The sequence below is a fragment of the Lagopus muta genome, chromosome 6 (genome assembly GCF_023343835.1).
Source record: "Lagopus muta isolate bLagMut1 chromosome 6, bLagMut1 primary, whole genome shotgun sequence".
NCBI classification, from domain to species: Eukaryota; Metazoa; Chordata; class Aves; order Galliformes; family Phasianidae; genus Lagopus; species Lagopus muta.
In genome coordinates, this window is record NC_064438.1 from 29,293,773 (window position 1) to 29,305,647 (window position 11,875).

Below are 11,875 nucleotides of genomic sequence, written 5' to 3' on the forward strand. Positions count from 1 at the left end.
CTTTCTTTGGCGCTGATCATCCTTTGGTGGTATATGAGCCTTCAGGGGATCACACGACTGGATTATAGTAAAACAACCCTACAGCTCCCCTAAATCATATAGCCTTGTAGAATCAGCGAACTCAATCTCTTGCCTCCCATACATCATCCTTACACCAGACAGATCCTGAATGCAGAGCTGAGTTGAGCTTCTCTCACTGCATCCAGAGCATGCACCTGAGGTTAATAGCAGACGATCCTAATCACAGCTCCCACAGCCCCAGGCTAGCTGATAACTCTCTATTCTGACTGCTGACCCTGGTAATCTTCTCATTCCTGAGAAGGAGCAGATATTGTGAACCATGGTTTCTTAACAATTGGGACAAAAATAGTTGTCTTCTTGCATAAAGGGTTCAGATGGCAAACTACAGGAGCAGCAGTGATTGAGCAGCCAACATACAGGGCTGGGAAAGTTTTGCATTACATATCTGGCTCCACCACGGGGCTGCTCTTAGTGACCTTAGGGAAAAAGTTATTAAAGGCCTCACAGCTTCATTCTTCCACTGGAAGAAAAAAAAAAAAACAAAACAAAAACAAACAAAAAATCCCCCCAAACCCAGATAATAGCAGGCAGAGACTCTGGAATGATACTGTGAGGATAAATTATTATTTAGTGTTGTCCAATGTGCTTTAATGTTTCCGAAGAAAGGTGGAATGCAGTATATGCAATTGGGAACAAAACTTTGCTGAAGCTACTTCAGCAGTGACACTGCTTCTGCAGCAGCCCTTCAGGCTGCGCTACCACCGAAGGGCAGTCTCGTGAACTCTCCACTTAAACTTTAAAACCTCTACGCAGGCAGCAGCAGAGTCACAGATGCAGCTGCAAGAAGAAACCACACACCACAGTTGTGCAGGTGCGTGTGGGCCCCAGTGGGAAAGAATATTAACTATTTCCTGGTAATAGGAACACAGAGGTCCTTCACATTGCGAAATAATCTGAGCACAGTTCCAGGACATGGACTGTGTGGGAAGCTGCTATCCAAGTGATACACACACAGCCGTGCTTAACAGATCCTAGCTTTTATTACTGCAGATTAAATATTCTGGGTTCTCTTTTTAATTCAGCTAACTTGTGCATTGTATGCCCTGCAGTTTCAGTGTGGCAGGGTAAGCTTCTGTGTTATGATTTCCACCAGTGCTAGTTCAAAGCTTTGTGTTTGGTAGGAATAGCTGATATTTACCAGAGTATTTTCAAGATCAGATGTATTTTTTCATAAGCTAATCCTGTTATTTTCATCCGTTCTTGACAAAAATGTGCAGTGGGATCATTCCTTGTGCCCAAAAGGTAGGCAGGAGTTAGAAGAAGAATTCATAATTCATTATTTAAAAGTTCTGTCTTTTTGGAATCAAATTGTGCATTACAATTCTCTCTAGTATATTCTTTAATTACAATTATTATCTGAAATTGAAACTGCATGATTGTTTGCAAAACTAACGAGGCATGTTTCCCTTCCCTGAAATGACTGAAGTGAGAATCAAGCTTCCCGTATGCATGTGTATGTAAACTATATTTTGAAATCATTTGCTTTGAAATTACTTCCAGTTATCTAGTTTTCTGAAACATTAAGATGCAAATTTAGGCAAAGTTGGATTTTTTTTGTGTTGATTATCTGTGAACCTGGTAGGATTTGCTGAGCTGAAGCTGCTGCAGAAGATAATGATGTTCTGCTGAAACACAGCAACGCTTCAGCGAGCCCTGATGATGATAATGCATTGAAATAACAACATGTGGCATGGCAATCCACCCACACATCATAATGCATCACACCAGAAATGTCACAATGTGCTGATGGTTAAGTTTCTCTTCTGAAATCACAAGGCTTTCAGTCCCTGCTGCACTGCTCGCAACAAACGGGGCTGTTTTGTTTCACGTCTTTGACTGGTTTCAGCTGTACCCAGCATCTTTCCTATTTGAGGTGGTGCTCCTTAAGCATTTTAAAAATGAAATTCAGAAAAATATTTACCTTTCCGAGTTTCTGTTCTAAGAGAACCCCTCTTTATCAGTAGGAGGCTGTAAAACTGGGCAGAAAATCTAATAAGAAAGAAATATGGCACCTGATTTTTATGCTTCTTGCTTTCAGGCAGAGAATAAACTAGCCTGTTTTTCAATTCTGCAGGAAATACAACTTCAGTTCCTTTTCTAAATGTCCTTTAACTTGCACGTTTAAAAACTTAGATTTGGCAAAAGTTACAGCAAAGGTTTAGATAGTAGCTAGTTGGAATGATGGCAAAAGCTGAACTTTGTCTACCCCTTATGTCGTGACAGCAGAATAGATAGTTACAAGAAAACTCAGTTGCAATAACTTACCAACTTACCTTCAGGAGTTTCTGCTTCTCTTACCACTGATGGAACTAAAGCAAAGATGAAAAAAAAATTAGGACTAAATCCAAATAATGCCTATCTGTCTATATTTAGGTTAGGAGCTGACAGAGCTCTGGTGCCTGCATCCTAAATTGCAATTCTGAGAACTTAGCTGCTGCTTAACTCTGCAAATACCTGTGTTCAATAGGTACTTCAACTCTTAACATCAAAAAATCCTATTTAAGCACTCTTAAAATTCTATTACTACATGTGCTTACCAGCACTTCAGTGCTTGCAGGTCAGGCAAGTGTGACTTCTATTCCACATCAAAAGTAAATAGAGATCTGGAAACTAAAATTATGTCCTCTCTGCCCTTCCCTCCTTTTCCTTCTTGGATTCCACATGATATTGATGATCCCTGCTGCTTTTTTCTTCTTCCCCCATTTAATGTGATTAAATCCATTAAGATTTCTTCCATCCTTATCAAGAGAAGTGCTGTCCTGCTCTTGTTTCATATCCCCAAATTACTGGGGAGACAGACTTAATTCCCTTCTGAAGAGCTTGAAATTCACATTTTCCAGCTCTCTGGGATGTCTTCTAATGATTAGAGAAGAGGCTGTGGTAGGACACATCTCCCTGTGTAAGTCTTCCAGCAGGCAATGGGAAGACAACAGGATGTGCTGTGTTGGAAGAGTTGCCATGGCTATGATCCCTACTGGTGAGGGCACTTGCTTAGCTGAAGATTCGGCTTCCTCACCCTGCCTGAGGGCTGTTATTGGTATAAACAGCTACTGCATGAAGAGCAGCCCTGAAATCAGCATATGGAACCCAGCAGGTCCCTAACCATGTGAGTGCAGACTAAACAGAGTCACCTACTTTTCCTCTGGTCCAACTCATTTCTAATGCTTTCCTGAAGCTGTCACCTCAACAAGAGGGGCTGAGATTACTTAAGTATCCTGAAATCTCTTGTCTAGTGGCCAAAGCACTCTCTAAGTATCTGTGGAGTTACTGATGAGGTGGAGGTGTAGTAAAGGGCAATAGCAGGTGCACATCACACTTCTGGCTAACTGCACCTGCTAATACATAACGCACTCATGAATTATGTGATGGTGGCTGTGTAGCTGTGTACTGCATATTTCCCTCTATGTTTAGTTCAGACCTGTGCTTGGCCCTGCCTCCTAAGAGGTCTGAACCTCCTCAGGGTTCTGGCTTCTTCCCCGTGGGACTGAAAATAAGGTGTCATGGAGCCTGGCCCCACATGCATGAGTTCCTCCTCTGCACTCAGCAGAGCCACCACTTCCTCCAGCATGGCTGGTACACACACATGAAAGTAGATGTGACTCAGTGCAGAGGCTTCTTAGGGAAAGGGCTCAGGAACTTCCTGCACAGACACAGGCTGTGCCTCCCCTTTGTAAGCACTCACAGGGGAAATGGAAGAAGAGAAACACTGAGGGTGGGAAATAAGACTGTGTTTTCATTTCCTCTTTCTTGTTTGTTACTTGGTCCTTCTCTAGTAAAAGGAAAAAAATACAACAACAAAACCCCAGCTGCACCTGTTTTTTTTACAAAATGTTCTCGTGCACTCGTTCACCTCTTGGTAGCACTGAACTCCAGAAAATGCGGTGCGCTCTCTCTTTAAGAAAGCCTGCTCTCAGCCCAGCTGTTGATTTGCCTGAAGGTGAGACCTCTACTTAAATTCATGGCTCCAGCTGTCAAAAGCAAAGAAAAGCAGCTTTTCCTTGGCGGCTCTCTGCTTTGGGTAGAATTTGACATCTTCCTCAGTCAGCAGAATTTAATCAGCACCGAGTGCCCATAGCCTCCCAGCTTCACCGCAACCCGGCTGGGGGGGGAGCCAGACCTGGGGAGGAGAAGGGGGAGAGTTCGCAACCAGCAGGCACAAACAGACACAGACACAATCAGCAGCCCCTGCAAGAAATCCAAAGCTTGTCACTGTCTGGGGAGAGCCTCTTTATACCCTTTGACTTAAGAATTGCTGTTATCATTCAGTAACCTTAGCCGGCTTAGGCTTTGCTGTGTCCTCTTGAGAAGCTGTGAGCAGGTAAATGGAGTGAGTTACTGACAGTTAACAATAGTACTGATTTCCAAAAGAAAGCTGATGAAATGGGCTCAGGGATACTGTTTCCCAGGCTTGAGAGTAAGTAAAGCCAACAGCTCCTACCATTGCTGTGCTTTGCTTGCCTTTCTCCTAGCGAAAAGAATGCCTGCAGTGATGTTTGCATGGATGTCTGCAACCTAAATGATCTAGTTAATAGCAAAACTACTTCCCTGAGCATCTAACCTAGCCCAACATTCGGTCCTCATGTGGTCAGGTCAGACTGGCATAGCAGACCAAGGTACACACTGACTTAAGTATGGATCTGCTACAGCAGGATGGCATTTGCTTTTCCTCAGTCCTACCACCCTTCCTGCAGCCAAGCCCCAAAATCCCGTGAGGAGAAATGAGATGCGAATAAGGCAGCCTGGAAAGTGGTAGTGCCATACTTGGCAGTGTAAGGTCTGGCTCTGTCCTCCATGTTGGGGGCTGTCCTGGCTGCTTCCCTCCCTGGGGAGCCAGCACGTGCACAGGGTGCTTTCTGAAGGAGACTTTGTGGTAGTGCTCACCTGTTAAAAATAATCTGTTTTCAGTAAATATTGTCTGTATGTATGTTTTGAAAACACAGGCTCCAGACTTTCTTATACATACAGTTCATTTCTAGCACCTGCAGCTGTTACTGATTTCCTGACAATATCATCGTGCCCATTGAGGAGAGGAAGGACATATTGGGTTGTTTTTTTTTTGTGTTTACCTCTTCCACCCGTTTGATATTAGCCTGCATAATGGCACAGAGTGACTGGTGGGAGCAAACAGGAAATGAAGCAATGCCCGAGGTAAGGCGGGCAGCGTGCAGCGCAGCAGGGAGGAAACAAGTGTGTGTATCTGGGGGGAGTGGGTGGTGGTGGTACTAACTGGCAGCCCCGGACCAGGAATCATTAAAGCACTGAATGCCCCCACCTCTTTGAGGGAGAAGAAGAGGGGTGAGATAGCAGGAGGTGCTTAGAGAGGGAGAGGTGCTATGGTTAAGGCAGGAGTGCAGGTAAAGGCTTGCTGCTTGGGGCTGGGGAGCGATCTCAGGTGTATTGTAGCCCAGGAGCTTGACAGTGATCAATGTAGAGCTCGGGCTGTGAACTGTATACTGTTGCAGCCTGTAGCCATACAATGTGGTGAGGCTTTTTTTTTTTTTTTTTTTTTTCCCCAGCCCTCTGTTCCTTTGTATTTGGGGAATGAACTTCATAAAACCTGCATTCATCGTTTCTGCTCAGCCACATGACAAACTCCTACTGAACTGTGTCCTGGAGAGGTGATGCAGCCACAAAAACAAGATTGCTTCTGTGTCAGTCATTAAAAACACTGCATTTCTCCTCTCCTGGTGCTGAGGAAGGGCACTGGGAACAGTCCGGGAAGCAAATGCCACTGGGGATACTATTACAATAGGAAAGAGAGTGTGAGCCTCATTTACGTACAGAATTTATCACCAAACATCTTACTGAAGGGCATGCTTTTATTCTAATACTGCTTATTTTTCTCAACATTCACCTTAAAAAAGAAGAAGAATAAGAAAAGTTGTTTTTAAAATGACCATCCTGCTTCCCTTCTCAAACTTCTATATTTAAAATTTTACAGACTTTAAAGGTACAATGCTAATTTCGTATGGCGTCTGGAGCCACCTCTTCTCAAATGATATCCCCCTTATATGAGCAGTTAACTGAAGACATCTGTTGGATGCAATTATCTGAATGCTGCACGTTTGCTTTAGATGGATTGTTTTCTATGTTACAGACAGATAACATACCTAATTATGTTTTGCTGTCAATGTTATTATTTGCAAAGATGGTTCTCCTGTCAGCTGAGTTCAGCAAGTGGTCAGATTTCTAGTGGAATGTCTTTTTTGATTTATGAAGTAGGTGTGCATATTTAATTATTTCAATAATTCTTTCTGGCCTCTTGTATCTAGAAAGGGTAAGGCCCACATTCACGTATGGATCCTCAGCTTTTGTTCACTACAGCATATTTTCATGGCAGGAGGTGAACTTGGTTACAAGTTTTATGTCTGTAGGATTACCTGCTATGTGGTATGCTGCCTATGGGACGTGAGCCATTTAATAATGTTAGATTAAAGAATAGATGGAAATGACTGAAATTTGTCCTTTTTCAGATCTAGTCAGGAACAGGTTGCTAAAAGTCCTAAAATTTTCATTACATCTTGTGACAGAAAGTTTTACTGGCCACTTTATAAAGTACTGGGGAAAGCACTTTCAGCAAACGTCAGCAAAAGGCTTTTCTCTACCAACTCCATTTTATCTGTTTTCTAAAAAAAGGACCCATACACTGACACAGCCAAGTTGCTGTGGCTTACTGAAATACCAGCGTTAGCTGAACCCTGGTAATTGCACACACGCGCGCTTTCAGCTGGGGCAAACACAAGATAAATGAAATTAGCTTTCCTCTAGGGCCCACGCTAAGGCGTTTCATCTCACAGCGGGAGGCAGGATGGCGGCCAGGCCGTGCTGAGGGAGCCCAGAACCACCTCAGTGTGGTGCAAAGCCCTGGCCCTTCCGAACAAGGGCAGCTCTGCTTGAACCTGACCCGGTAAGCACAGGGGGAAAGCGTATTAATAGTGTTATTTCATTTGCATTGCTGTGATACTTAGGAGCTCCGGCTTGGATTAGGACTCTGTTGTGCTAGGCCCTGTGTAAACACACATGAAAGTGTGACACTGTCCTCCTGAGCCACTTGCCTTGTACAAACACACGTGGGAGTCGGGTACAGTTTCACACTGAGGTTGGGCTTTGTCCTCCTCAGTGCCTTGTGCTGTGCCAAGCATGTTTTCATCTCTTACGAATCACCCTTATTTAACAGCCCACACCTCAGCATGTTCTTTGCTGAACTGGTCATTGGGCAAATTCATGTGTTTGTGTAGCATGCAGTAAGTGACCCAGAAAGATGCTTGAGGCCAAGCTGGGATGGACCTTGTGGGTTTACTTTATGGGCAGCTTCAAGAAGTCCCCACACATTGCAGTTTTGGGTGAGAAGAACTTGGGCTGACTGAGCATTGAAATGGAGAGCCTAGCACAGGCCGCCTTGTGCCAGCCACCCTGGAGTGAAGAAGAGGTTGACCTGTGTGGGTACCACAATGCTGGTGAGGTGTTGTGTGGTCCATGCAGGGCTGCTGAGCTGTCTGAAGGGCTGCGGGGCAATTTGTCTCATGGCAGCACCTCCCCTCCAACTCTGAGAGCACCCAGCACTAATGAAATTGTCTTTGGGTGCCTCTGAGCAGGAGCAGACAGAAACATTTATTTTTCTTTCTGTGAAACGTTTACTTATTTTCCTCAAAGGCTGTAATGAAACTTCCGGCTTTCACAGAAGAAATTCCACCAAATTCCCTAAAATTTGGAAAAATAAAGATGAGTCATAAGCAATTTTTGTGTTTTGAAGCAGAGATCCTTCCCTCACCCCAAGTAGGAATGGCAGGGTCACCCCTGAGAAAGAAGTTGTTTGGATAATGCGCTGTGTTTGGTGGCCTGTGGTGAGCATCTGAACAGTGTTTGGGATTTTCTAAGAGTAAGAAAAGAGCTCTGTGTGCAGCTGTCACCTGTTAATTTGTTCCCTTTTTCTCAGCATTACAGATCTGACTACGTTATTCCTCCAAAAATCATTTGAAAAAACTGCATTTCTTTTTATAGTCGATAAATTCAGTCATGTTCAAGACTTTCCCTGTCTCAAGACAGAGCTTGCTGGTATGGCTGCGACGTGATTCACACACATGTTGTGTAGTTGCATGCTGTGCTGCTTGCAGCTGAGGTGCTTTGTGGGTTATGCAAGTGATGTGGGCAGATTGAAAAAGGGAAAGCGTCTACGTATCAAAAGATGTAAGAATTCTCAAAAACTATATAAACCTAATAAACAAGTCTCATGAGCTGTTGTTCAAGGTGGTTTGGTTTTGTCTGGAAGTAAAGATGCAATGCAGTCAAGGCATTGCATCAAGGTGAGGTGTGAAGCTTATGCCATCCAGCTAATCTTGCTGCAGAAGAAAAGTGACTGGCCTTTGTTTTAATGTATTTCTCTTTGGCTCACTTGTGTGATCAGTCACTCTGTATTAAAAATGCATGTTTTTACTATTGTAGACAAAATGCATAAACATTTGACCCCTGAAAATATGATATATAGCTGAAGACAGTCTTTGAAAATCCTGGAGTGTGTACATGCATTATAAATTCCTCTTCTCACAGGACCAGTGCAGTAGAAAAAAGGATAATCAGTTGTGTCTTCTGGTCTTCTCTCCTCTCCCCCTTCACCTCCTCCGTGCACCCCTCCTTTTCTGCCGTGGGATGTGCCAGCACTTGTCTTGGCAAAAGGCAGTCTTGGATCTCAAAGTGAAGAAACCTCCAGTACGTCTGTGACTAACTCAGCCTTCAGCAGGGCTCCTCTGCTCCCGCCCCAGCACACAGTGAGAGATGAGCATGTCTCAGTATGCGCCAGGGAGGCACAACAGAGGGGCATCTGCATGGCAAACATGTAATTCCTGCCCTCATAAATCGGTGCCATGTCAGAAGTAAAATGTGAAATGCACATACATGCATGTACCTCACATGTGCTAGACACTACCTAAAAATAACAAGGCATTGCCATCCAGAATGGTTCTAATGGTCATATTTTCAATGGGGAACTTCAATTAAGGAGTGCTTTGCTGGAAGTCTTGGAGACCAGGGTGCTTTTTCTGAAATCAGGACAGGTAAAATCAGCTGATCGTGGTGTAATTTCCACCCAACACCCACTGCTAAATGCACCGAGCTACTGTCTTGTTTGTTCTCCACATCTAGTCAATCTTTGGCTTTTCTAGAAAGATTGCAAGCAAAACTATCATTTGGCAGTGGTGATGCCATGATACAGCAGTTCATTTTCCAAAGCAGCTACCAACCAACAGCCACATGGTAAAGCATGAGTTCTCCTTCAGTCCCCCTCAGCCTGGTCTGGATATCAACTAAGTTGATGAAAAACTTCAGCTCTCCTCCCAGGACCTAAAAGGGTGATAAACAATGTCCTCATCATCACAGCTAAATTGTGCAGAGTAAACACACGTGCTGTTCTTAGTTCATAAGCATCTAGAAAGTCCACGTTAAGAACTTGGGATAGAAAGGGACCTACTGGGTTTTCCACATCAGAAGGCAGTGCTAATTAACTGTGAAGTGCCATTCTGAGCTTGTTTTCTGCTTAACCATTAATAAATCTAGTCGAAAGTTTTAATACAAGCTGATTCTCCTGAGTCATACCACTTTGTTCTTGTTTTAAGTTCATGCTTCAATTTAAGCATTTAATTTGTTTTTCTGCTCTTGGTGTTTTTTCCACAGACATATTTAAAGACTCCCGCCACTGCTCACCTGTTTTCTTTGATTTGTTGCTAAATAAATCAGAGTTTTTCTATGATATTCTAACACTCTTCATTTCCCTGATCATTTCCTTTAGTCTGAATTATTGTAAATATGGGTGACAATAGTACATGCTGTTCTGAATTAGATTTTGGTACTGCTTTACATAATGGCAGTAATGCTTTTCTGATTGCTCAGAGTATCTTATCTAAAACATCCTGTTATTGCATTTACCTTTTCCGTGGCTGGCTTGGTTACCTGCAATGGATAAGTACATCTTGATCATTCTTCACCACTGTCTTCCACATGTGTTCCTGTCTTTGCAGCAGGACTTCCTGTTATCTAGGTGTATGACCTTCTGCAGTGCAAATTTCTGAAGTCATTAGATTTTTTCCTGATATTATGCTCATCTTCTCTGTTGATGACACTTCTCAGCTTTGTGTCTTCATTAAATTTCATTAGCACACTCTTCATTTTTTAAACCTCCACCAGCCCTGCTTAAGATAAAGGATTCAAAGAGTCTCCTTAACTTTTGTTCCTGGTGGGAACCTTGTTATTTAAGGTACAACAAAAACTTTATGTTGAAACTCTTTTTTATCAATGATAGAAGCTACAGATCTGCCTTGCCTGTCAATGACTGCTGTGTGCTTTTCTTCAGTGCCAGAAAGGCAAGATCAAAGCAGGCTTCTGATTCAGACAGCACAAGAGCATACTGTGATGCCACTGCCCTTGAGCAGAGCCAGGGGCAGGATAACTGGATGTACCTGGCCAAACAGCTGATATACATATGAAGAAGGACAGAAAAAGATTTCTGGTTCTTGTCCCTCTATCCCAAATGTGCTTTGTCCTGGGGCAATCCAGGAGCCATTATGGAGGGAAGTTTTACTGGAGTTCAGCAGTTTCTAGTTATGCCATTTACTGCAGAAGGGCTGGCACAGAAGAAGCAGCTAGAAAAACCACCCATCTGCAGTTTGTGTAGCAGTACATTGTCTTAGTCTGGTCAGCTCCAAGGGGGAATTCTCAGGGCTTTGAGAGCAGCCTTTCAAAACATTTAGAACAAACCCTAGACATTTGTAAAAACCACAGAGTGTACAGTTAATACACCCAGATGTGCTGTCAGCTCCACAGCACTGCACCAGAGTGGATGGAGTGTGTAAATCTTGGAAAGGTTAAAGCTGAGGGAACAGTGATACGCATAAAGACTTGTGTTCCTTCCAAAAAGAGGAGGGGGGCAAGGTGCTATCATTCAACATTAATCACTTACATCTCCAACCTGCCTAAATCCTCTGAAAAGAACCAGCAAAGAAAACACCAGCTGCTGTAGCTCCTACTCTTTTCTCAGTACCCTCCAGTCTCTCTCCCTCCTCCCTGCCTTCCCCAGACTGTTTATTTTTACTGCTTGTGAATAGCCAGGAACTTGCTCCCTGCAATAGGATCAGCTGAGAACAAGCTGCAGTCTGTACCTTCCCTGAAATCTTGGTTTCTTCCAGCAGCTTCCAATCAGCAGCAAAACAGTGGAGTAAAGGAGGGAAAGTGAGACACGTCTTCTTTCTCACCCAGAGATGGGACTTTCATTCTGCATGCAGTGGGACTTCCCCAGCTCACTCTCTGTCAGATTTCACTAGAGATTTTAAGCGTGCTTGGTTTATGAAAGAACACTGTCATCACTTAAACTGTGAGTGTTTTGGGAAAGCAACCATTGTTTTATAGAGGTGTGCCTCACTCCCACAATATCCCTGACTGACTGCACGCTAACAGAAATAGCACCACAGCTCTCCCACCGGCAATGGCTGTTTCTTCTCAGATTCCTCCAGTGCAAGAACAATTCTGTCTTGAATAGCAGAAGGACTCTCCCAAAGCTGGCAGTCACACTGCAACTCGGGCCCTGGTGTCAGAGAAATTGCTGCTTAACGTGGCGAAATCCTCCTGGGTGACAGCCAAGCACACGTGACAAAAGGGATAGTGAAGAACAGCAATTAGGAACAGAGAAGTGAATAATGAGGAGGAGAGAAAGGGAGAGGGGAAAGGAAGGGAAAAAAATGGAAGCCAAAAAGAAATTTAAATAAATCCTCAAAAAAAAATTAGTATGTGGGATAACAGGAAAATAAAA

At 43.5% G+C, this 11,875-nt stretch overlaps 1 non-coding gene across 1 annotated transcript; it reads right to left on the minus strand.

Annotated features, from left to right (window-relative positions):
- Positions 1–2,740: 2,740 nt before the first annotated feature.
- Positions 2,741–2,862, minus strand: LOC125695613 (U6atac minor spliceosomal RNA). Its single transcript, XR_007378024.1, has one exon. It is a non-coding gene; the product is annotated as a U6atac minor spliceosomal RNA (small nuclear RNA).
- Positions 2,863–11,875: the final 9,013 nt, after the last annotated feature.